Source organism: Eriocheir sinensis, chromosome 19, assembly GCF_024679095.1.
Source record: "Eriocheir sinensis breed Jianghai 21 chromosome 19, ASM2467909v1, whole genome shotgun sequence".
Classification (NCBI taxonomy): domain Eukaryota; kingdom Metazoa; phylum Arthropoda; class Malacostraca; order Decapoda; family Varunidae; genus Eriocheir; species Eriocheir sinensis.
This window is the reverse complement of record NC_066527.1, coordinates 15,550,011-15,573,773: the sequence shown is the minus strand read 5'-3', so window position 1 is coordinate 15,573,773 and position 23,763 is coordinate 15,550,011. Positions and strand designations below refer to the sequence as shown.

The following is a 23,763-nucleotide window of genomic DNA, read 5'->3' as shown; positions in this document are numbered from 1 at the left end:
ACTCACTATCTCTTGCGTAAAACATTATACACTCTTCTCTCAATCCTTCCGTCTTCCTATATTATACGTTCCAAGTGAAATTCCTGATATCACTCTCATTAAAAATTATACACTCTTCTCTCAATCCTTCCGTCTTCCTATATTATACTGATATCACCACCTCTTAATAACGTTCTGTGACGGAGATGAGCACCGAGGCCACGCGCAGCTTTAGTATGTACTCCCAACTCACTTTCTCTTGAGTAAAACATTATACACTCTTCTCTCAATCCTTCCGTCTTCCTATATTATACGTACCAAATGAAATTTCTGATATCACCACCTCTTAATAACGTTCTGTGACGGAGATGAGCACCGAGGCCACGCGCAGCTTTAGTGTATACTCCCAACTCCCTATCTCTTGCGTAAAACAAACCACACCTTTATCAACCCGTTCGTCTTCCCGGAGCCGGATTCATCATGCCGCGTACAAGACCTGTCGTTGGTAAGTCTTCTGGTAAACCTGTCCACTACGAGAGCTTTGAATGGAGTGTCGTCCAGGGCGTCACTTCATTCACTGCCCTCGAAGCCGCCTAAAGATCAAGAGCGACTCAGGTGCAAAATGAAGGTAATGGCTTAGGTAGGTTAGGTTAGGTTAAGTAAGCTTTAGGGTGGGCCAAATAATACCTAACGACTAAATAATGCCTTGAAAATACCTATCTAGTTTACCTGTTCAAAAAACTTACCTGCCTATTGGTCTTAATTACGAGCATTACGGCTCAGGTGCAACATAGAAAGGTAAGCCATAGGTAGCTTAGGTTAGGTTAGGTAAGCTTTGGGGTGGGCCAAATAATACCTAACTATTAAATAATGCCTTGAAAATAAAATAATGGAGTTACCAGAAGACTTACCAGTGAAGGGAGGGGTTAGCTTATTAGGAGGTTGGGAAGTAATACGACACAGATGTAAAATAGAAAGACCAAGAAAGGTAAAAAGTAAGTTACATTAGGTCATGCATGCTTTAGGGTGAAAATAATACCTGCCTTCCAAAAAATACCTTGAAAATACCTATCTACTTTACCTGTTCCATAACTTTACCTGCCTTAATAGGTTAGTAAGCATTACGACTCAGGTGCAAAATGAAGGTAATGCCATGGGTAGGTTAGGTTAGGTTAGGTAAGCTTTAGGGCGGGCCAAATAATACCTAACTACTAAATAATTCCTTGAAAATACCTATCTAGTTCACCTGTTCAGAAACCTTACCTGCCTATCGGTCTTAATTATAACCTTCACAAATTTACCAACTCTTCGTCTCTTCCTCCCTTCGCACCTACTAAAAAAGATAATCACAAAAATAACCTTTCATGCCTAATTTACCTGTTCAATAACCTTACCTGCCTATCAGTCTTTATTACAACCTTCGCAAATTTACCAACTATCTTTTCTTCCTCCCTTCATACCACCTAATAATAACCACCTAATTAACCTGCTTATTAACCTTACATGCCTAATTTACCTGTACAATAACCTTACCTGCCTATCAGTCTTAATTACAACCTTCACATATCCACCAACTCCTCGTCTCTTCCTCCCTTCCTACCTACTAATAATACCCACCTAATTCACCTGCTTATTAACCTTACCTGCCTAATTTACCTCTTCAACAACCTTACCTGCCGCCTATCAGTCTTTATTACAGGTTTCACGGATCCGTCAAACCTCTCCTTTTCCTTCCTTCATACTCTCTTTAAAAACTAACGCCCTAATTCACCTGTTCACTCACCTCACCTGTCCACTTACCTTAATTAAAATCTCCAGCCAGCCACAAGCTTTTCCTCCTCCCTCTTATTCACCTCCTCATCCAGACCATCATCCGCTCATCCATCATCTAATTTTCCTCTCCATTTAACAAGAGTTCATTATCCCTAACCGAGTTCATTCCCACATGAGATTGTTTTCCACGTTGATATTGATATGTTCGAAGCTAAAGTCACCGCCGCCCACCAGTTAAAGGGCATTAGGTGATTAGTTCTGTACCCAAGTTATTTTTTTGTTTTTTCTTACGTTATTGTCATTTACTTTTTATTTTATTTACTTTCCTGTCAATTATTCTTCCTTTACCGTCAATGTTTTTTTTTTATTCTCTTTACTGTCAACTTTTCTTACTTTACTCACTTTTTTATTATCTTTATTTTTCCGTCAATTCTTCTCCTCACTTTACTGTCACTCAACCGTCACTTTCTTTTATTCTGTTTACTTTCCTGTCAATTATTCTTTCTTTACCGTCAATGTTTTTTTTTATTCTCTTTACTGTCAACTTTTCTTACTTTATTCACTTTTTTATTGTATCTTTACTTTCCTGTCAATTCTTCTACTTCACTTTACTGTCAGTCTTCTTTTCTCTTCACTGTCAATTCTTCTTCTTCTTAATTTACTTGTCTTATATTCTCTTTACGTATTGTTAATTTACCTTTTTTTTACTGTCATTTTCATTCATTCTCTTCACTTTACTGTCACTATCTGTCATATCTGTGTTTTTTTTTTTTCCTTCTTCTGTTTCGGTCTATATTATCTTCTCCCTTGATGCTCTTTCATGAACCCCAATAATAATAATAATAATAATAATAATAATAATAATAATAATAATAATAATAATAATAATAATAATAATAATAATAATAATAATAATAATAATAAAAATAATGAAAGTAATGTATGACTCAGTATTCATTAATTCATTCATTATTCATTAATGATCGAGGTTTATAAATGGATGAAGGGCTTTAATAAGGGAGACATTCATAAGGTTTTGTTGGAAGAAGGGTAGGTAGGACACAGTAACGGATTTAAAAATAAATTCAGATTTCAACAGGACATAGGCAAAAATTGTTTACTAAACTAACAGGGTGGTGGATGAGTGGAAAATAGCTTAGCAGTGGTGAGTGCCACCACAATACAATTGTCAAAAAAAACTAGATAAATTCATGGACAGCGATATTAGGTGGGGTTAATGTAACAAACCCTATAGTACCTTTCACCTGTCTCACCTGTAAAACAACCTACAAAATGACCTCGTCAGTCCCAAACACCTATCAGCCTATTTGCTCCATGTCACCAGCACACCTGCCTACAAATTTAATTACAGCCACTCACTCACCTGTCGCCATATTTACCTTTATCAACCTTTCCCAGCTTCATGTTTAGTTTATTCACCTGCCATAACCTGCGCCTCCCCTGACAACCCTAACCCTCCCTTCACCTATTAAAAAACCTGCTCACTCGTTTACCTGTTTACTCTCGCGCTGCCCAGCCTTACCTAACCTACCCCTGGATTTACCTTTCTGTTTTTAACCTGTTTTTCCTAATACTTCCTAACCTATCAACTAACCTATCAAAAAAACCTATTAACTAACCTATCAAAAAAACCTGCTCACCCATTTACCTGTTTACTCTCGCGCTGCCCAGCCTTACCTAGCCTACCCCTGGATTTACCTTTGTTTTTAACCTGTTTTTCCTAATACTTCCTAACCTATCAACTAACATGTCTATATCAACCTAACCCAGCCCACCTGGCAAAACTTTTTCCAGTCTATTCTAGCACTATCTAACATTAAACCTTACCTATCCGACTATACCTAACCTACCTTTGAATTTATCTTTCTATCTAACACCTGACCTAACTTAACCTAACCTAACCCACCTGGCAACCCTTCTTCCTGTCTGTTCTAGCACTATCTAACATTAAACCTTACCTACCCGACCATACCTAACCTACCTATGACTTTACCTTTCCATCTAACACATGACCTAACTTAACCTAACCTAACTAACCTCCACACTCACTTACCTGTTAACTCTAGCACTGCCTAGCCCTAACCTTACCTAACCTACCTCTAGATTTACCCTTCTGTTTTTAACCTGTTTTTCGTAATGCTTCCTAACCTGTCAACTAACATGTCCAAATTAACATAACCCAACCCACCTGACAACACTTTTTCCTCTCAAATCTAGCACTACCTAACATTAAACCTTACCTACTCTACTATCTAACACCTGACCTAACTTAACCTAATCTAGCCCACCTCCTCACAGATTTACCTGCCAATTCTAGAGCTGGATTACCTTAAAGCTTACCTACCTACTTACCTAACCTACCTATGGATTTACCTTTCTATCTAACACCTGACCTAACTTAAATTAACCTAACTAACCTCCTAACCCATTTACCTGCCTATTCTAGAGCTGGATTACCGTAAAGCTTACCTACCTACTTACCTAACCTACCTATGAATTTGCCTTTCTAGCTAACACCTGACCTAACTTAATCTAACCTAACCTAACCTCCTCATCCATTTACCTGCCTATTCTAGAGCTGGATTACCTTAAAGCTTACCTACCTACTTACCTAACCTATCTATGAATTTGCCTTTCTATCTAACACCTGACCTAACTTAACCTAACCTAAACCACCTCCTCACCCATTTACCTGCCTATTCTAGAGCTGGATTACCTTAAAGCTTACCTACCTACGTACCTTACCTACCTATGAATTTGCCTTTCTATCTAACACCTGACCTAACTTAACCTAACCTAAACCACCTCCTCACCCATTTACCTGCCTATACTAGAGCTGGATTACCTTAAGGCTTACCTATCTACCCACCCTACCTATGGATTTACCTTGCAATTTTACACTTTTTTATCATATTGCTTCCTAACCCATTTATTTTCTCTAATCACTTCCGTTTCGTGACCTATTCTAACCTACCTATAGATTTACCTTTCTCTCTTACACCTGTCTTTCGTAATGTCTCCTAACCTGTTCCTAACCTCAACAACCAATTCTTATACCTGTCCACCTGTCTATAATGTACCTACTAAGAATCATTACCTGTTTATCTATCTACCTGTCTACTTAACACGCTGAACACCTGTCTGACCACACACCTTACCCCTCCTCATACCTGTCCTTCAGTTAACTAATCTACACGCACCTGTCTGTCAATCATGCAAATCTATCTATCTATTCATCTCTTATCTATTTTCACCTGCGACATATTGACTTGACATTCTGAATACGTGTGCGTGTGTGTGTGTGTGTGTGTGTGTGTGTGTGTGTGTGTGTGTGTGTGTGTGTGTGTGTGTGTGTGCACCTGCGTCATGCCTCTGAAATACGTCAGAGGAAGAACAGCAGGAAGAGGATAAGATAAAATAATGCGACTTTGAAGTTACCGCAGGCGAGGAGGAGGAGGAGGAGGAGGAGAGAGGAGGAGGAGGATTTTGTTGAGAAAGAAGACCTCAGGATTTCACTAGTACCGCCACGGGAGACAGAAAGTGAGAGAGAGAGAGAGAGAGAGAGAGAGAGAGAGAGAGAGAGAGAGAGAGAGAGAGAGAGAGAGAGAGAGAAAGAGAGAGAGAGAGAGTAGGGGAAAATTTAATAAAAAAAAAAGTCATTAGAAATATGGTGAAATATGATTTGATTTCTGGAGGCATCAAAAAATATGAAATTACTATTATTATTTTTTATCACATTATTATTAAGGTAGTTATGAAATTATGAATGTGATAAAAGTACGGGGGTATATACTCTCTCTCTCTCTCTCTCTCTCTCTCTCTCTCTCTCTCTCTCTCTCTCTCTCTCTCTCTCTCTCTCTCTCTCTCTCTCTCAACTCAAGCAACTGGTCCTGAAGTGTGTGTGTGCGTGTGTGTGTGTTAACTGGTCTTAAGTGGTTGTAAAATTGTTGGTGGTTGCTTTTTGTGCTAGTCAGTTCACGGATAAAGAAACTCAGTATCCGTTAGGGTTGCTTTATTGCACAAAAATACAACAAGTCATTAAGACAAACACAACACAAAAAAAAAGTGTTTGTGTGGGTATGCGTTTGTGTGAATGTTGTTTGTGTAGGTTAACATTTAAGTGTTGGTGTATGTGTATAACAATGTGTAACGGTGGACAACAAGAGAACGTGGACGGACAGTCAAAGGTAAACGAATACAAGGAAAGTTAACGATGAAGACGCGACAAGACAGACACAGTGACGATGGACATTACATGAAAACACTGAGAATCTTAGTCTCTCTCTGCAGCACCCCATTTTCTTGTGTCACTGAGGGGAAGGAACACGCGATTCGAGCGGTGACTGCTACAGATATTCCCCCCCAGTGACTTCATAGAAGGAACGATATCTTCCTGGTGCGGAGTGGTGCAGATGGTGTTGTTTCGGCGACGGAGAGATGGGGCGCCTGGTCTGGGGCCAGTAGGTAAGCCGGCTTGACCCTGTCTACGGAGACCGCGTCCTGAGAACCCAGTCTGTCTATCGTGACAGTCTTTCTGGTCCGTCTCAGGACGCGGTAGGGTCCTTGGTAGGGCTGCTGCAAGGGCCGCCGAACGGCATCCACGCGCACGAAGACGTGGGTGCAGGTGTCGAGGTCCTGATTGACGAAGGTCTTCTTCGGGGAAGAGCGAGGCTGCACCGGCTGGAGGCTCCTCATGGCACCTTTGAGGCGGGCGGCGAAGTCCTGGACGCCGCAGGGGGCGGTGTCAGGTGTGGGCGCCAGACGTTCGCCTGGGAGCCGGAGGTTGGTGCCGTACACTAGTTCAGCCGAGGAGTGGTGCAGGTCTTCCTTCAGGGAGGACCTGATGCCGAGGAGGACCAAGGGAAGAGCCAGGGACCAGTTGTCGCGTTGGGTGGATGCCATGAGGGAGGATTTCAGCTGCCGATGGAAGCGCTCGACCATGCCGTTAGCCTGCGGGTGGTAACTTGACGTTCTGTAGCGGCGGATGCCAAGGAGGGTCATGACTTTGTTCCACACGTTAGCCTCGAACTGGCCGCCGCGGTCTGAGGTGAGGCTGAGAGGGACGCCGAACCTGGAGACCCAAGTAGCAATGAAGGCGTGGGCGACGGCGTCCGTAGTGATGTCAGCGATGGGGGCGGCCTCAGGCCAGCGTGTGAAACGATCCACGCAGGTGAGGATGTAGCGGTGGCCTGCGGAGTGCGGCAGGGGACCAACAAGGTCGATGTGGACATGGTCGAACCTCTCCGTGACGGGCGTGAAGGTGCCGGGTGGAGAGTGTGTGTGTCGCGTCACCTTGGAGGCTTGGCAGTCAGTGCAGGTTTTGGTCCATAGTCTGACGTCTTTGTTAATTCCTCCCAAATGAAGCGGACGTCATCAAGCGCTGCGAGGCTCGAATGCCAGGATGAGAGAGGTCGTGAAGCTGACGGAAGGCCTGGTAGCGGTGTCGCTGTGGCAGGTAGGGACGGATGGTGGCCGTAGAGACGTCAGCGTAGAGAGTGACCTTGGTGCCTGGGAGTGTGATTTTCTTCACTTTAAGCGCCGGGTTGTTCAGAAGCCTCTCCAGCTCTGCGTCGCCGGACTGATCGGCGGCTATGGCGGCGTAATCAAGTGAAGAGGACGTCACAGCGGTAATGTTGCGGGAGAGGGCGTCAGCTGGAGCGTTGTCTGCACCTTTGATATACCGGATGTCAGTGGTGAACTGCGAGATGTAGTCCATGTGGCGGAGTTGACGTGGTGTATAAGAGTCTTTGTTCCTCAGGAAAGTTGTAGTGAGGGGCTTGTGGTCGGTGAACACGTGGAAACGCCGGCCTTCAATGAAGTAGCGGAAACGTTTGACAGCCTTGAAGATGGCGAGAAGTTCCCGGTCGTAAGCGCTGTACTTGGCTTCAGACTTGGAGAGCTTACGGGAGAAGAAGGCGATCGGCTTCCAGGCGTTGTCGACGAACTGTTGAAGGACAGCACCAGTCCCAGTGTCGGAGGCGTCTGTTGCAATCGAGATCTCCGCGTCATGGGCAGGGAAGGACAACATGACTGTGTCGCTGAGAGCCTTCTTAGCAGCGAGAAAGGCGGCGTCAGCGTTCGGAGTCCAGGCGAGAGTGACAGACTGGCCACGCTTGCAGGGCTTCACCATGGCGTAGAGGGGCTGGAGCATAAGGGAGCAGTGTGGGACGAAGCGGTTGTAGAAGTTAACCATACCCAGGAATTCCTTGAGTTGGCGCTGGGTGGACGGCTTCGGGAACTGCTGGATGGCTTCAGTCCTTGAGTTGAGTGGAGCGATCCCTCTGGAGTAACAGTGTGGCCAAGGAAGGTGAGGGAAGTAACACCGAACTCAGACTTGTCCACGTTGATCTGTACTCCGTAGTCTTGCAAGCGGGTGAGGACTTGGTGAAGGTGCTGTTTGTGAGAGGCTTCATCCGGGCTAGCGATGAGTAGATCGTCTATGTAGGCGAAGCAGAAGGGTAAGCCGCGGAGAACTTCGTCGATGAAGCGTTGAAAGGTCTGGGCCGCATTCATGAGTCCAAACGGCATCCTGACGTATTCAAAGAGACCGAAGGGCGTGATGACGGCAGTCTTCGGTATGTCGTCAGGATGGACTGGAATCTGGTGAAAGGCCTTGACGAGGTCCACACGTGAAAAGATGGTGGAACCAGCAAGTTGAGACGAGAATTCCTGGATGTTTGGCACCGGGTATCTGTCCATCTTAGTGCGCGAGTTAAGGGCTCGGTAGTCTCCACAGGGACGTATGTCGCCGTTCTTCTTGGGGACGACGTGGAGGGCTGATGACCAGTTGCTGCTACTGGGCCGTACAATACCTTGACGCAACAGGGACTCGAACTCGGCCTTGGCTTGACGGTAGCGTTCAGGAGCTAAGCGACGGGCCTTGGCGTGTACTGGAGGTCCTGTAGTCTCTATGTGATGCGTAACGTGGTGCTTGACGGGCAGGCTGGCTGAATAGGGCTGTGTCAGCGTGGGAAAGGACTTGAGCAGGGCGGCGAACTGGTGGTCCTTGTGAACGACGGCAAGTTGCGAGCTGTCACCTGGTGCTGGTTGAGCATTGGAGAAGATGGAAGTGAGCGGGTCAACCAACCTCCGTCCTTTGACGTCGACTAAGAGGTTGAAGTGCCTTAGGAAGTCAGCTCCGAGGATTGCCTGCGAGACGTTCCCGACGTAGAAGGTCCATTCGAAGCAACGTCGTAGGTAAAGGTCCACTTGCATGGTGTGTCGCGAGTAGACAGGTATTTTGGTACCGTTGGCGGCGTACAGGTGCAAGAGTGGAGGTAGAGTTCGCTGACTGGCGGTTGCTGGGATTATACTGACATCAGCGCCGGTGTCAATCAGGAACTTTGTGTTGGAACGGCAATCATGAAGGTGGAGCAGCGCTGAGGGTTGATGACGAGCGCTATGCTGCACTAGTGCTCGTCCTGGAGTTTGACGCCTTGTAAGTGCACGGGGTGGTACACCTGTAGCTTTCTCGCCGAAGTTTTGTGGTACCAGCAGAGTCCTGGGCTTTTCGAACGGGAGCGGCGCCGACGTCGGTGAGGAGTGGGGGAGCGAGAGCGGCGGCGATCGAGCCGCTCCTCAAGAGAGGTGACTTTCGTCGCGAGCAGGGAGACTTGCTTGACGAGTTCGTCAAATTGAGTGGTCCTTTCGGAGACGACGGAAGACACTGAGGAAGTTACCGGTCCAGGTAGAGTTGCCATGAATTCGTCTGCTAACTTGGCAATGGCGTCGGGCTTCAGGTCGTCCTTAACGCTGAAGAGGCTGCGCTGGACAGCAGGGGGCAGACGTTGGTAAAACAGCTGTTTGAACAGGTCTGGGTCGAAAGACTGGTACTTTTCGCCGAGCAGCTGCTTCATGCGGCGTAGGAGGTCCGTCGGTTTCTCATTACCCAACTCTTCTTTGGAGAGGAGTTCACGGAGGCGGGTGGCGACAGAAGACTGAAGGCGTTGGAGTAGGGCAGTCTTCAGGTCTTCATAGGCATGATCAGAGTTGTAGGCTGAGGCGATGACGTCAGAGACTTGTGGAAGGACGTCGGCGGGCAGGAGGCTAACAGCGTGAGTGTACTGAGTAAGGCTGTTAGTAATTTTGGCGGTCTTGAATCCGCACTCCAAAATCGAGAACCATATGGACGGGTCCTGTGAGCAGAAGGGCGGCGCTTTGAAGGACACCGCCGCCGCAGCGGAAGAATTGTCGTCGTCAGACATGGTGAAGTTGAACGGTGTTGGCAAGGGCGCTGGCGTACAACGGGCCAGGAGCCACGGCAGTCCGTGAGAGTAGAACGAACTGCGTGTAGTATAGGCACTGGCGCGTGCTAGGGACCTCAGTGGCCGGGGAGTGAACCAGTGTCCAAGAAAGCACTGTAAAACAACACTGTACACTTAGTGGGAACACTGTGACACTAACTGTTGCTGGGGACTTGCTGCACTGAACTGTTGCTGGACACACTGCACTGTACACATAGATCCACAAGTGTAGGATAATCCAAGAGGGCGGTGGTAGATCCAGGAGGCGGTGGTTAATCCAGGGGGCAGCTAGTAATCCCAGTGGGGTGTCACACTGTGTTTGCGTGTACACTGAGTCTGCGGTGTGTGGTGGCGTATACACTGTCTGTATGGCGTGTACAATGAGTCTGTGTGTGGCGTGTACACTGAGTGTGTGGCACTGTGTGTCTCAGTAATATGTCGCACTGTGTTTGAGTGTTCACTGAGTCTGTGTAGTGTGTCACACGATGTGCGTGTCTCAGTCGCCGGACCAGCAGAAAAGCAGGGAGGAGGAAGGGTGGGGGTGGGTGGGTGAGCGCCGGGAGAAGCACCATGGGGCACAAAAGATGCCTGAAGGGCGCTGAAGATGCCTGGAGGAGGCGCACAGAGGGAGCCTAGAAGAGGCGCACAGAGGGAACCTGGAAGAGGCGCACAGAGGGTGCCTGGAAGAGGCGCACAGAGGGTGCCTGGAAGAGGCGCACAGAGGGTGCCTGGGGAAGGCACAGAGGGTGCCTGGGGAAGGCGCAGAAGGCGCCTAGGGGAGGGCGGGGGAAAACCCTGAAGGTGGCAACTACGCCTATGGCGTAATGTTTCTCCGACCTGAGTGCTCAGCCCCACGAACCCCGAATGGAGGTGAGGATTTTTGCCCCAGGAGAGGGCGGACGAATGGACAAGTTACCCTGCCCAGGTCCTCCACTCTAGGAGAGAGTGCCCTTAAAACGGCACCGGCTATAAGCCACCTTGAACCATAGCAACACTCCAGGGTCACCAATTGTTGGTGGTAGCGAGTGTTATAAGTGCTAGTCGGTTCACGGATAAAGAAACTCAGTATCCGTTAGGGTTGCTTTATTGCACAAAAATACAACAAGTCATTGAGACAAACACAACACAAAAAAAAGGTGTTTGTGTGGGTATGCGTTTGTGTGAATGTTGTTTGTGTAGGTTAACATTTAAGTGTTGGTGTATGTGTATAACAATGTGTAACGGTGGACAACAAGAGAACGTGGACGGACAGTCAAAGGTAAACGAATACAAGGAAAGTTAACGATGAAGACGCGACAAGACAGACACAGTGACGATGGACATTACATGAAAACACTGAGAATCTTAGTCTCTCTCTGCAGCACCCCATTTTCTTGTGTCACTGAGGGGAAGGAACACGCGATTCGAGCGGTGACTGCTACAAAATTGAGGTCACCATCTTATATCTTTTTTTTTTTACTCTATTGCATCATACAAAGCGCGCGCGCGCGAGAGAGAGAGAGAGAGAGAGAGAGAGAGAGAGAGAGAGAGAGAGACTTAATGTAATGAGAGTCGGTTAAATCATGCTAATTATAATTGGAAACTGGAGAAGAGAACGAGAAGGAAGAGGAGGAGTTGGAGGAGGAGGAATACATAGGAAGAACAGACACCAGAAGACCTATCGGTCTGTGGCGAGGGTGTCTGTTTACTACCGCTACTACTAGTAATCTACGTGTGGTAGGACAGGACAGAATAGATGAAGGCTCCTCCCCACCCACCTCTCCCTCCGGCAACGTGCCGGCAGGAAATAGCTTGAAGAGAACACCATGTACCTTTAAGGAAGAAAGGGACATGGAAATTTTACAGTAAAGAGAGAAATAAGAGGAAATTACTACCCTTAACTTACACTACTGGTAACCTAAGCTGTGGGGGAAAATGGCTTCATTACATAAGAACATAAAAACATAGAAAGAAACACAGGGAGACTTGAAGAAGCCGAGTGGCCTACACAGGCAGCCCCAGAATCCCCCCTAATACTCACGATGGGTGAGGTGTAGTTTCAGGGGCACAGGTGGAGGCTTGAGCCTCGTTTTACCGGCGGTACTAGGCACGCACCAGTAACCTGTCACCTTACTGCACCCACACCTCACTCCACCTGTCATGCGGACATTAACTGTTGCTTTACTCTATTGTTAACTTACGCTACTTGCAATCTAGGTTGTGGGGGAGAATAATATGGATTTAGGTTGAGGTCTTGCTGCAATCTGTCTGAAAACATGTGATGAAGGGTCAGTATAATCTTATATCCCTGAAGATCTTATCCAATGAAGACTTGAAGCTACTGATACTCTGTGCGCTAACTACTGACGGTGGGAGTCTATTCCAGTGATCGACGACTCTATTATTGAAAAAAACTTCTGCGCACCAATGTGTTACGGTTCCCGGATATTTCACTGACGGACATTTGGCCGACGGACATTTCACCGACGCACATTTGGCCGAACTGATATTTGGCCGACTGACATTTGGCCGAACGGACATTTGGCCGAACTGACATTTGGCCAACAGACATTTGGCCGAAGAGAAATGGAATTATTTTTGTTTCTTTTAATACATCTCTTGATTCAGCGCCACTAGGTTTTCAACTGTATACAATATTATGTGTTATGCTAGATGAGAGCCACACTATTGCCTTAGTGTACTGCATCGCCAAGAACAAAAAACAAGCAACTTATGACTTGATTTTTAACACCCTGAAACAAGTGAGATCAGGTATTGATCCTGTGTCAGTCACCATTGATTATGAAAAGGCGGCTCTTAATATCATTTCTGTATGTTTCCCAAACACAAACATTTATGGATGCTTTCTTCATTTTGGGGAGAGTTTGTGGAGAAGAATACAAAGATTTGGACTATAGGCTTGGTGTAATGACCCCTAAAATGCACTGACTCAAATATGTTTAAGGTTTAGCATTTGTGTCAGTTAGTGATGTTGTTGAAAGCTTCGATGATTTTGTCTCATCTCTAGATGATGAAACTTATGAATAAGCTTTTTTTTCTCTCTCTGACTTTCTTGGTTGCTTTGAAGCGACATGGATTAGTGGTATACAACGTGGATGACGACGAAGACCAGCGTTTGAACTCAGTGTGTGGAACACAATAGAGAGAACCACAAAAGGCATTCCATGGACAACAAACTCTCTAGAAGTATGGCACAGGGCGTTTGAGCAGTGAATGGCAATCACCCGCCCCACTCTTTGCCGTCTAGTTTCAAAGCTAAGAAAAGAGCAGTCGGATTGGGAGTTAACAACTGAGCAGGTAGTATCAGGAGTAGAAATAAGAAAACCAAAGAAGAAGCACCAGTTATTAAACACAAGACTGAAGTCTATCACCGAGCAGTATAATGAGTATCAGAGAATTGATTTCTTAAGGGCAATTGCCCACAATCTTTAAATACGCCTCCGTGGTCTAGTGTTCAGCGTGCCTGGCTTCTACTCCGTGGGCACGGGTTCGAATCCCGGTCCGGGCAGTCGGCGTGCAGCTCACTCAGCAGTTCATCCTCCCTCTCGGGCTGGTCGATAAATGGGTTCCTGGGGAAACCTGGGGAAGGTAAACTGTGGTAACCCGGATGCCACACTGGCCCTCTGTCCCGGGGTAATGGGCTCCCTCCCACCACAGGCTCAAGGGCCAATGTTACGGAGATGAGCACTGAGGCCACGCGCTGCTACAGCGTATGCCCCCAACTTTACCTTTACCTATAAATATGTACGAACTTTAAATTTCATAATAAATCTTTTTTAACAAATTTCCTTACAATTGATATCATTTAAACTTTTGTCACGTACAATTTTTATCCAATTCTCTTCGGCCAAATGTCTGTCGGCCAAATGTCAGTTCGGCCAAATGTCCGTCGGTGAAATGTCAGTCGGCCAAATGTCCGTCGGTGAAATGTCAGTTCGGCCAAATGTCCGTCGGTGAAATGTCAGTCGGCCAAATGTCCGTCGGTGAAATGTCCGTCGGCCAAATGTCCGTCGGCCAAATGTCCGTCGGTGAAATGTCCGTCGGTCATCTGTCCGGTCACGTGTGTTACATCGGTTTCCCTTTAACGTCATACCGTTGCTGCGTGTTCTTGTGTTGGTGTCTCTCTGAAATAGACTATCTGGGTTAATGTTGTCGAATCCATTAAGGATTTTGAACACTTCAATTAAGTCCCCTCTTATCCTTCGCTTTTTTAGGGAAAACATATTTAAACGCTTTAAACGCTCGTCATATGGCAAGTTTCGGAGCGCTGGAATTTGTTTGGCTGCTCGTCGCTGTATCTTTTCTAGCAAAACTTGATCTTTGATATAGTTCGGTGACCAGAACTGAACGGCGTATTCTAGGTGTGGTCTTACAAATGCTAAATATAATCTCTTCATAAGTTCGGGTGATTTATAATCAAAGTTTCTTGATATTAATCCCAACATCATATTGGCTTTTTTACTCGCTGCAGAACATTGATCACTCATTTTAAGAGTGTTACTGATAATGACTCCAAGATCTTTTTCTTGTTTTACTTTGCTGAGCTCATGTCCTTGAATCTGATATTTAAAGTTAGGATTTTTTTCACCTATGTGCATTACTTTACATTTATCTACGTTAAAACTCATTTGCCATTTTTCACTCCAGTCGGCAAGTCTTATTAAGTCTGATTGAATATTCTCGCAACTTTGACTGTTCATTACCGTACCTCCTAATTTGGTGTCGTCGGCGAATTTGGCTGCTTTTGATAGGATATCAGTTTCTAAGTCGTTCACGTAAATTATGAATAGTGTTGGCCCCAGGACCGAACCTTGGGGCACGCCACTGGTGACGGGTTGCCAATCCGATGCTTCACCGTTAAGAACTACACGTTGTTCTCTGTTGGTGAGCCAGTCATGAATCCACGCACATAGATGGTCGTTAATACCGTGGGAACGCAGTTTTGAAATAAGCCTAACGTGAGGAACTTTATCAAACGCTTTCTGAAAATCTAAGTAAATTACGTCATATGGTCTTCGGGCGTCCCAACTTGTATAAACATCCTCATCCTCCTCTCTCCCACTCAAGCAGGATGAGTAGAACAAACAGCACCTCTTCATCAGTCAGTCAGTCAGTCAGTCAGTCGGTCAGTCAGTCAGTCAGTAGGTGAGTCACTCAGAGTTAGGAGGAGGAAGAGGAGGAGGAAGACAGAATTAGTAGAAGGAAGAGGCGAGAGAGGAGGAGTCATTAGCAAGAGAAGGAAAAGAAGAAAAGTGAAGTCGGAGTAGGAGGAGGAGGAGGAGGAGGAGGAGGAGGAGGATGTAAATGAAGAAGAGGAACATAAGACCCAGGAGAGAAGAGGAGGTAGTGAACAATAGGCCTACTGTGTCTAACTAATGCTACCTGCTTGTCCTAGTGTAAGGGTCCATTACACACACACACACACACACACACACACACACACACACACACACACACACACACACACACATTTCGGCGCTGCGAGGAGGAGATAAGAGGAGAATTGTGAGCATTTCTTCCTCCTCCCTTCCTCCTCCTCCTCCTCCTCCTTCTCCTCCTACTCCTGCTCCTCCTCCTCCTCCTCCTCCTCCTCCTCCTCCTCCTCCTTCTTCTCTCTCCCACTCAAGCAGGATGAGTAGAACAAACAGCACCTTTTCATCAGTCAACCAGTCAGTCAGTCAGTCAGTCAGTCAGTCAGTCAGTCAGTCGGTCAGTCAAATAGTCAGTAGGTGAGTCAGTCAGATAGAGTTAGTATTTTTGTGTTATAGTTTAGTTAGTCAGTCAGTTAGTCAATGGGTCAGATAGTAGGTCAGTTCAGCTAGCGCTAGCCAGTGGTTCCCAAAGTGGGCGGGACCGCCCCCCTCCCCCCCCCTGGGGGCGGTGGAAAGATATGGGGGGGCAGTGAGGCAAAATGGGGCGGTAGGGGGGCGGCAGGGTGGCATTAGGAGCAGCTAATGAGTAACTTTATATTTTACAAAATCTGAATTACATAATATGTCATAAACACTAACTAAGGTAAAGGAACATGTATGCAGTTTATAGTGAATAAAATTGACATGAGAATTATAAACGAATGCATAGTTTTATTTTGTTACGCAGTCCGAAGTCGGAGTCAAAGGTCCGAACGTTTGCTTTTGTACACAACACGAACGGTGACGCACGGCGCCAAGAGAACAGAGTCAGCAGACGACTACAGGGGACAAAGCTCAGCTCAGGTGTTGTTTTCAACATGAAGCATACCAAATATATATATATATATATATATATATATATATATATATATATATATATATATATATATATATATATATATATATATATAAAAGATGCGTGTTCGCCTGTGTGTGTGTGTGTGGGGGGGGCTAGGAATCCACCTGGAAGCCAGGGGGGTAATAGCCTGGAAAAGTTTGGGAGCCACTGAGCCAGACTAACAATATGAAGTAGTGATTTTTTTTTTATTACAGTAAAGGAAACAGTTGAAGGGCAAAGAAAAAAAAAACAAGAAAAAAAAGTAAGCTAATCACCGCTGCTGTAAAAAGAAATATAGAGGAGTTGTCCAAGCAGAGGTCAGTTTTAGGGAGGAGACGTGTCATTTTTTTCAGAGTAGAGGAAACAGCTCAAGGGCAAAAAAAAAAGAACACTACCTGTAAAAGAAGAGTTAAGAAGTGGCCAAAAGAGAGGTCAATTTCAAAAGGAAGGCTGATTCTAGAAGATTTCCCGGGTTATATCATTACGTGTCTCCTCTAAGTGCATTAACTATCTATGTCTTTGTTAGTAAATCTTTTCTTCGCCAGCTTATTATCTCGTCTTTATACGGGGTCGCTGTTTTTGATGAGCCGCCTCCATGTTCCTCTATCGCCTGTCATGTTGGTGTTCAGGCCCTTCTCTCTCATGTCTGCTGCTATGCATTCCTTCCATCTCGTCTTGGGTCTTCCTCTCTTTCTTCTTCCCTTCACCTCTATTTCCAGCATTCTTCTCTTGTCACTTTCTCCAACTCGCCTCAAAACATGCCTCTTGCCTCTGCTTCTTGCATCTTCTTCGACACCTCCACCACCTTCACTGTTCCTCTGATTATTGCGTTTCTGAGTCCGTCCTTCCTAGTCACGCCACACATCCATCGCAGCGTCCCCATTTCAGCTACTTCCATCTTCCTCTCATTTGTTTTCTTTGCGGCTACTGTCTCCGCCCCGTACGTCATTGCCGGTGTTTGTTAGTAAAGCACAAAGACAAAAATAGGGAAAGGTCCAAAACATGCTCTGGCAAATTATCATCCTTCTTCGACGCTTTGTTAAAATGTTATCACCGAACAACGATGTCACTCGGTCTGTGAAACCCGTGTTAGGCCGTTCATCAGTCAGTCAGTCAGTCAGTCGTTAATTAGTTAGGATTTTTATCTCTATCGTAAAATTAATTAATCTTACAAGCCATTTGATCCACACAAGCCAATTAATTCAGGCAGCCAACCAGTCAGTCAGTCAGTCAGTCAGTCAGTCAGTCAACCACAGCAATCCAGCCAGTCAACAGGTCAGTCAGTCAGCCATCTACCCACTCAACAAGCCCGTCAGTCAGTCCATCAGTCAATCAGTCAGTCAGTCAGTTTGTCAGCAGGCCACCCATCCACCCAGTCAATCATTCAGCCAACCAGCTACCCACCCAGTCAGTCAGTCAGTCAGTCAATCAGTCAGTTAGTCAGCAAGCCAGCCATCCACCCAGTCAGTCATTCAGTCAACCAGCTACCCACCCAGTCAGTCAGTCAGTCAGTCAGTCAGTCAGTCAGTCAGTCAGTCAGCCCGTCAGTTAGCCAACCACAACAAGCCAGTCAGTCAATCGGTCAGTCAGTCAGCCATCTACCCACTCAACAAGCCAGCCAGTCAGTTAGTCACCCAGCCAGCCATCCACCCAGTCAGTCATTCAGCCAGCCAGCTACCCTCCCAACCACCCAATCAGTCAGTCAGTCAGGTTAGTCGTCAGTGGAGAGTCTGTTCGAGGAGGGATGCAGTCTGTTAGGAGAGGAATGGAGGGGTTTGGCGGGGCGGTCATTCAGAAGTCCAACGAAGCGAAATGTTAAAGTTCTGCATCTTCCGTCGCCGCGTTCCATTCGAGTTTGAGACAAGTCAGGTCACGGCTAATCACTCGGGTCATTACTGAGAGTAGTTACAGAAAGATCACCCCGACGAGAGAGAGAGAGATGATGCTAAAAAAAGGTCATTAAGCTGTTTTCTCCTTCCAAAATTGACCCTCGCTGCTATTCATTCATTTTCTTTTTCTTTTGAGGAAGCTCTGAGGGAAAAAAAGGTGTGGAAAAAGAAGAACAAGGGGTGGACAACGTAACGAAGGAAGCGCGATGTGATAGGGGAGAGGAATGAAATGACAAGTTAAAAAAGTTAAAAAGAGGATGAGGAAAAAGTAAATAGAAGGAAGGCAGAAAAGGAGTGAAGAAAGGAAGACCAAGAAGCGGCCATTACAAAAGGAAGGAAAGGAGGGATGAAAGAAAGGAGAGAAATGGATGTAGGGAAAGACATGAAAGGAGGGGAAAAGGAGATAAACTAAGATAGAAAGGCAGAAAGTGAGTAAGAAAGGAAGACCAAGAAGCGGCCATTACACAAGGAAGGAAAGGAGGGATGAAAGAAAGGAGGAGAGAAATGGATGTAGGAAAAGACGTGAAAGGCTGGGAAAAAGATAAAAACTAAGACAGAAAGGCAGAAAGTGAGTAAGAAAGGAAGACCAGGAAGCGGCCATTACACAAGGAAGGAAAGGAGGGATGAAAGGAAGGAGAGAAATGGATATAGGGAAAGACATGAAAGGTTGGGAAAAAGACAAAAACTAAGATATAAAGCCAGAAAGCGTGTTGAAATAGTCGATGTGAGTTCCAGGAGCGTCTGACAACACCAACCTTAGTATGCAGGAGTGGTCGGGGAGGGAGAGGGAGGGAAATAAGGGAACTAAGAGGTAATGAAGCGAGCGAAGTTAGTTTAAGTAAGGGCCGGGGTGGAAGGTAAGAGGTTGAAGTTATTGAGAGAAGCGTTGGGTTAATACTCAGAGGGGAAGGAGCAGGAAGTGAAGAGAAGGAGGGAAGTAAGGAATGGAGGAAGGAATAGAAGGAAAGGGGCGGAGAAAGGAAACAAGGAAACGAAAGTAGGAATGAAGGAGAGGTGAAAAGATAGGAAGGAGGGAAGTAAGGAATGGAGGAAGGAATAGAAGGAAAGGGGCGGAGAGAGGAAAGGAAGGAACGAAAGTAGGAGAGGTGATAAGATAGGAAGGAAAGGGAAGTGAAGAGAAGGAGGGAAGTAAGGAATGGGGGATGGAATAGAAGGAAAGGGGCGGAGAAAGGAAAGGAAAGAAGGAAGGTAGGAATGAAGGAGAGGCGAAAAGATAGGAAGGAGCGGGAAGCGAGGAAGAGAAGGAAAGGAAGGAAAGGCGAGGAAAAAAGAAGTAAAGGAGATTAAAAAAGGAGAGGAACGGGAAGCGAAAAAGAGAAGGAAAGGAAGGAAAGGAGAGGAAAAAAAAGTAAAGGAAATTAAAAAAAAAGAAGAAAAGGAGCGGGAAACGAAGAAAAGGAAAGGAGCAAGGAAGGAAAGAAGTAAATAAGGAAGAAAAAAAAGCAGGGCAAGGGAGAAGAAAGGAGCGAAGAAAAGAAAGGAAGGAGCGGAAAAGTAACGAAGAAAGGAAGGAACAACAGGGAGGAAAGTAACGAAGAAGAGACAGAAAGAAAAGGAAATTAAAGAAACGGGAAGCGAAGAAGAGGAAAAGATAAGAAGCTGAAAAGAACTGAAGAACGAAAGGGAATTAACACAAGAAACAAGAAAGAGAAGGAAAAAAAACAACGGTCCGCGAAGAAAAGGAAATTCAAGAGGCGGGAAGCGAAGGAAAGGAAAAGATAAGAAGCAGGGAAAGGGAGAAGAAAGGAGAGAAGAAAGGAAGGAAGGAGCATAAAAGTCTCGAAAAAAAGAATAGAAGATTCAACAGGAAGGAAAGTAACGGAGAAAAGAGAGAGAAAGTCCGCGAAGAAAAGGAAATTCAAGAAGCGGGAGACGAAAGAAAGGAAAAGATAAGAAGCAGGAAAAAGGAGAAGAAAGGAGCGAAGAAAAGAAAGGAAGGAGCGGAAAAGTAACAAAGAAAGGAAGGAAAAACAGGAAGGAAAATAACGAAGAAAAGATAAGAAGCTGTAAGGTATTGAATAGCGAAAGGGAAGAAACAAAAGAACCAAGAAAGAAGAGGAGCGCTGAAAACGAAACTCTAATGCGATGGTCCTGTGGTGAGGTTCAAGCCTCTTTGCATATTGCCTACCTGTGCCATTCTCGGTAGCGGTCTGTTGTGTTCGTATTGGCCTGATCGGATGTAAAACTATTGTGGTAATGCGTAGTTCAAGTCTTGGGCGTTGGAGGTCATGGGTAGTTAGCTTCTGATTAGTCTTGTACAACCTTCTGCGGCAGTTTTTGTGTAGTGGTATCTGCTTTTTTCTTTGTCATTTTTCGCTTTATTTCTCTTTATTTCTCTCTTTTCCTATCTCTGTTTCTCTATATTCAACATCTTTCTTTCTTTTCCTATCTCTATCCCTCTCTTTTACTACCTCTATTCCTCTCTATTTGGCATATTCCTCTTTATTCCTCTCTATTTCTCTCTCTAATCCTATTTCTAGTTGATATCTTCCTCCCTCTTCCTCTCTTATACTATCTCTGTTTCTCTATATTCAACATCTTCTTCTCTATTCCTCTCTCTATCCCTCTCTTTTACCATCTCTATTACTCTTTATTCCTATCTATTTGGCATCTTTCTCTCTATTCATTTCTCCATCGCTCTCTTTCCCTATCTCTATTCCTCTCTATTTGGCATCTTCCTCTTTATTCCTCTCTATTTCTTTCTCTAATCCTATCCCCAGTTGGCATCTTCCTTTCTCTTCCTCTCTTTTCCTATCTCCATTTCTCTCAATTCCTATCTATTTGGCATCTTTCTTTCTATTCCTCTCTGTTTCTCTCTCTATTTTTCTCTATTCCCCTATTCCTTTTTCCTCATTCCATTCCATTCCATTTCTCTCAATTCCTATCTATCTGGCATCTTTCTTTCTATTCCTCTCTGTTTCTCTATATTTTTCTCTGTTCCCCTATTCCTATTTCCTCATTCCATTATTCTTACCCTTTCCTATTTTTTTCTCTACGTTCATGTCTCTCCTCTTCTCTTTCATCCCTCGTTCCTTCCTTATGTTATGTCCTCCTGTTCTTGCTCTTATCGGTTACTTCCTCTCTTTGTCTGTATAAATTCCTTTCCATACCTTCCTCCTCACCTAATTATGACTTTTGTGGAGTTGAAATCCTTATCCTCCGGCGATCCTCTGCAGTTGAACCCTTTGTTGGTCTTGAGTATCCTTCTTTGGTAGTTTGTGTGCACTGGTAACCTCCTCTCTTTGTATCTATGTATTCCTGAACTCCTTATCTAGTTATGACTTTTGTGGAGCTGAAACCCTTGTCCTGGCGGCGGTATTCTGCAGTTGAACCCTTTGTTGGTCTTGTGTAACCTTCCTTGATAATTTGTGTGTATTGGTTCCTCTAATAACTCTCCGTCTCTATGTATACCTTGTCTGTCTTTCTCCTTATCTAATTATGACTTTTGTGGAGTTGAAACCCTTGTCTGGCGGCGATCTTCTGCAGTGAAACTCTTTGTTGGTCTTGTGTATCCTTCCTTGGCAGTTTGTGTGTGTTAATTCCTCTCTCTCTTCGTCTTCACATATTTCTTTCCTCATTATCGAGGTACAACACAACAACATTTATCCTGCGGCGTCTTCAGCAGGAAACCCCTCGAGCTAGTGATCTTGTACAGTCTTCTTCAGCATTGTGTGTATTGGTTCCTCCCTGTCTTCGTCTCTGTTTCCTTTCCTCATTATCGAGGTACATCACAAAAACATTTATCCTGCGGCGTCTTCAGCAGGAAACCCCTCGAGCTAGTGATCTTGTACAGTCTTCTTCAGTATTGTGTGTATTGGTACCTCTGTGTCTTCGTCTGTTTCCTTTCCTCCTTATCGAAGTACAAAACAACATATATCCTGCGGCGTCTTCAGCAGGAAAACCCTCGAGCTAATGATCTTATAAAGTCTTCTATACCAATGTGTGTACTGGTTCCTCCCTTTCTCCGTTTCTCTGTATTCCTTTCCTCCTTATCGAAGTATATACAACACATCATTTATCCAGTGACGGTCAAGAGCAGGAGACCCCTCGAGCTAGTGATCTTGTACAGTCTTCTTATTTGTGTGTATTGGTACCTCCCTTTCTCCGTCTCTTTGTATTCCTTTCCCACTTATCTAATTAAAACGTTTGGTGAAGCTGCAGCGGCGGTCTTCAGCGATCTTATACAACCGTCTATGGCAGCTTGTGTGTACAGGTTACTTCCTCTCTCTTCGTCTCTCTCCCTCTCGCCCTCTCTTCGTCCTTAGCTTCTTATCTAATTAAATCGTTTTGTGGAGTTGAAACCCTTGTGTCTTCGGCGGTCTTATACAATTAAACCCTTTCTTGGTCTTTCGTATCCATGTATTCCCTATTTATCTTACTCCTTACATAAATAAAACGTATTGTGTAGTTGAATCCCATGTCCGCGGCGGTCTTGAGCAGGAAAAGCCTTGAGATAGCGTGTATAATCCTCTTTACCAGCGTGTGGGTGTATTCGTTCCTTCCTCTCCTCGTCCTTAGCTCCTTATGTGATTAAAATGTTTTGTATAGTTGAAACTCTCCTCCGACGGCGTTAACTCCTTGAGCGACCTTGTATAACCCTCTTTAGGAATTTGAATGCACTGGTAACTTTCTTCGTGTCTTTACCTCCCTTCGTGTCTCTCTCTCTCTCTCTCTCTCTCTCTCTCTCTCTCTCTCTCTCTCTCTCTCTCTCTCTCTCTCTTCGCCCTTAACGCCTTATGTAATTAAAACGTTCTGTGTAGTTCCATCCCTTGTCCTTCGGCGGTAATTCCTTGTTCGCCCTTGTATAACCTACGCCGGGGCCTCGTGTCAAGACCTTCCCGTTCTCCGCAGCCAATCAGTAAGTCTTTCTTCGTTTCCCGTATTACTTAACTATCTCATTATCCAATTAGAACGTATTGTGTAGTTCTCTTGTCCTACGGTGGTACTCCCTCGATCGCCCTTGTAAATAACCTTCGCCGGGGTCTTGTGTCGTAACCTTCCCTTTCTCCGCCGCCCATCAATACGTATAAGTCTTTCTTCGTTCTTTATCTATCTCCCTCCTTATCTAATTAAAAGGTTTTGCGTTGCCTATCCCTTGTCCTGCTGCGGTAGTCCCTTGGTCGACCTTGTATAACTTTCGCTCGGGCCTTGTGTCGCAACTTACCGTCTCTCCGCTTAAGCGAGTCTCGAAACTGCTTCCGGCTCTCCACGTGTCACCCAGCAGCGGGACATCAGCGTGGGTGAGTGGAGCGAGAGTTTCTGCCGGCGACCCTTACCTCTGTTTCTCTCCTGCTCACCCCTCTGTCTCCCCCTTATCCTCCACCGTCTACTCCTCTCCCCCTCTTAACCCCTTCCCCCCTCTTCCCCCGTCCGTCACCTCCCTCTTTCCCCCTTCCCACGCATCCCCTTCGTCTGCTATATACTTCTCCCCTTCCTCCTCCCTCCCCATCACCTCCGTACCCACTCCCTTTCCCTCCTCCTACCCCGCGGCCAGGTGTGAACTCAGGTAGGCTTCAGGTGTTGACGTTAATATAGCGAGAGGGAAAGTGAAGGCGTGGGGCTTTACCTGGCCTACGGGGAGACTGTGA

The 23,763-nt window shown here is 45.5% G+C and overlaps 1 protein-coding gene and 2 long non-coding RNA genes across 5 annotated transcripts in view; 2 read left to right on the top strand and 1 right to left on the bottom strand.

The window, feature by feature from the left end:
• Positions 1–23,763, top strand: part of LOC127000771 (RYamide receptor-like) — a 152,778-nt gene that overhangs the window by 66,534 nt on the left and 62,481 nt on the right. The gene's annotated exons all lie outside the window — the stretch shown is intronic.
• On the bottom strand, positions 2,999–5,236 carry LOC127000773 (uncharacterized). The gene is made up of 3 exons (XR_007754499.1): positions 4,450–5,236; positions 3,521–4,190; positions 2,999–3,367 (listed from the first exon to the last, which is right to left on the bottom strand). It is a non-coding gene; the product is annotated as an uncharacterized LOC127000773 (long non-coding RNA).
• Positions 18,198–19,840, top strand: LOC127000774 (uncharacterized). Its single transcript, XR_007754500.1, has 2 exons — positions 18,198–19,251; positions 19,364–19,840. It is a non-coding gene; the product is annotated as an uncharacterized LOC127000774 (long non-coding RNA).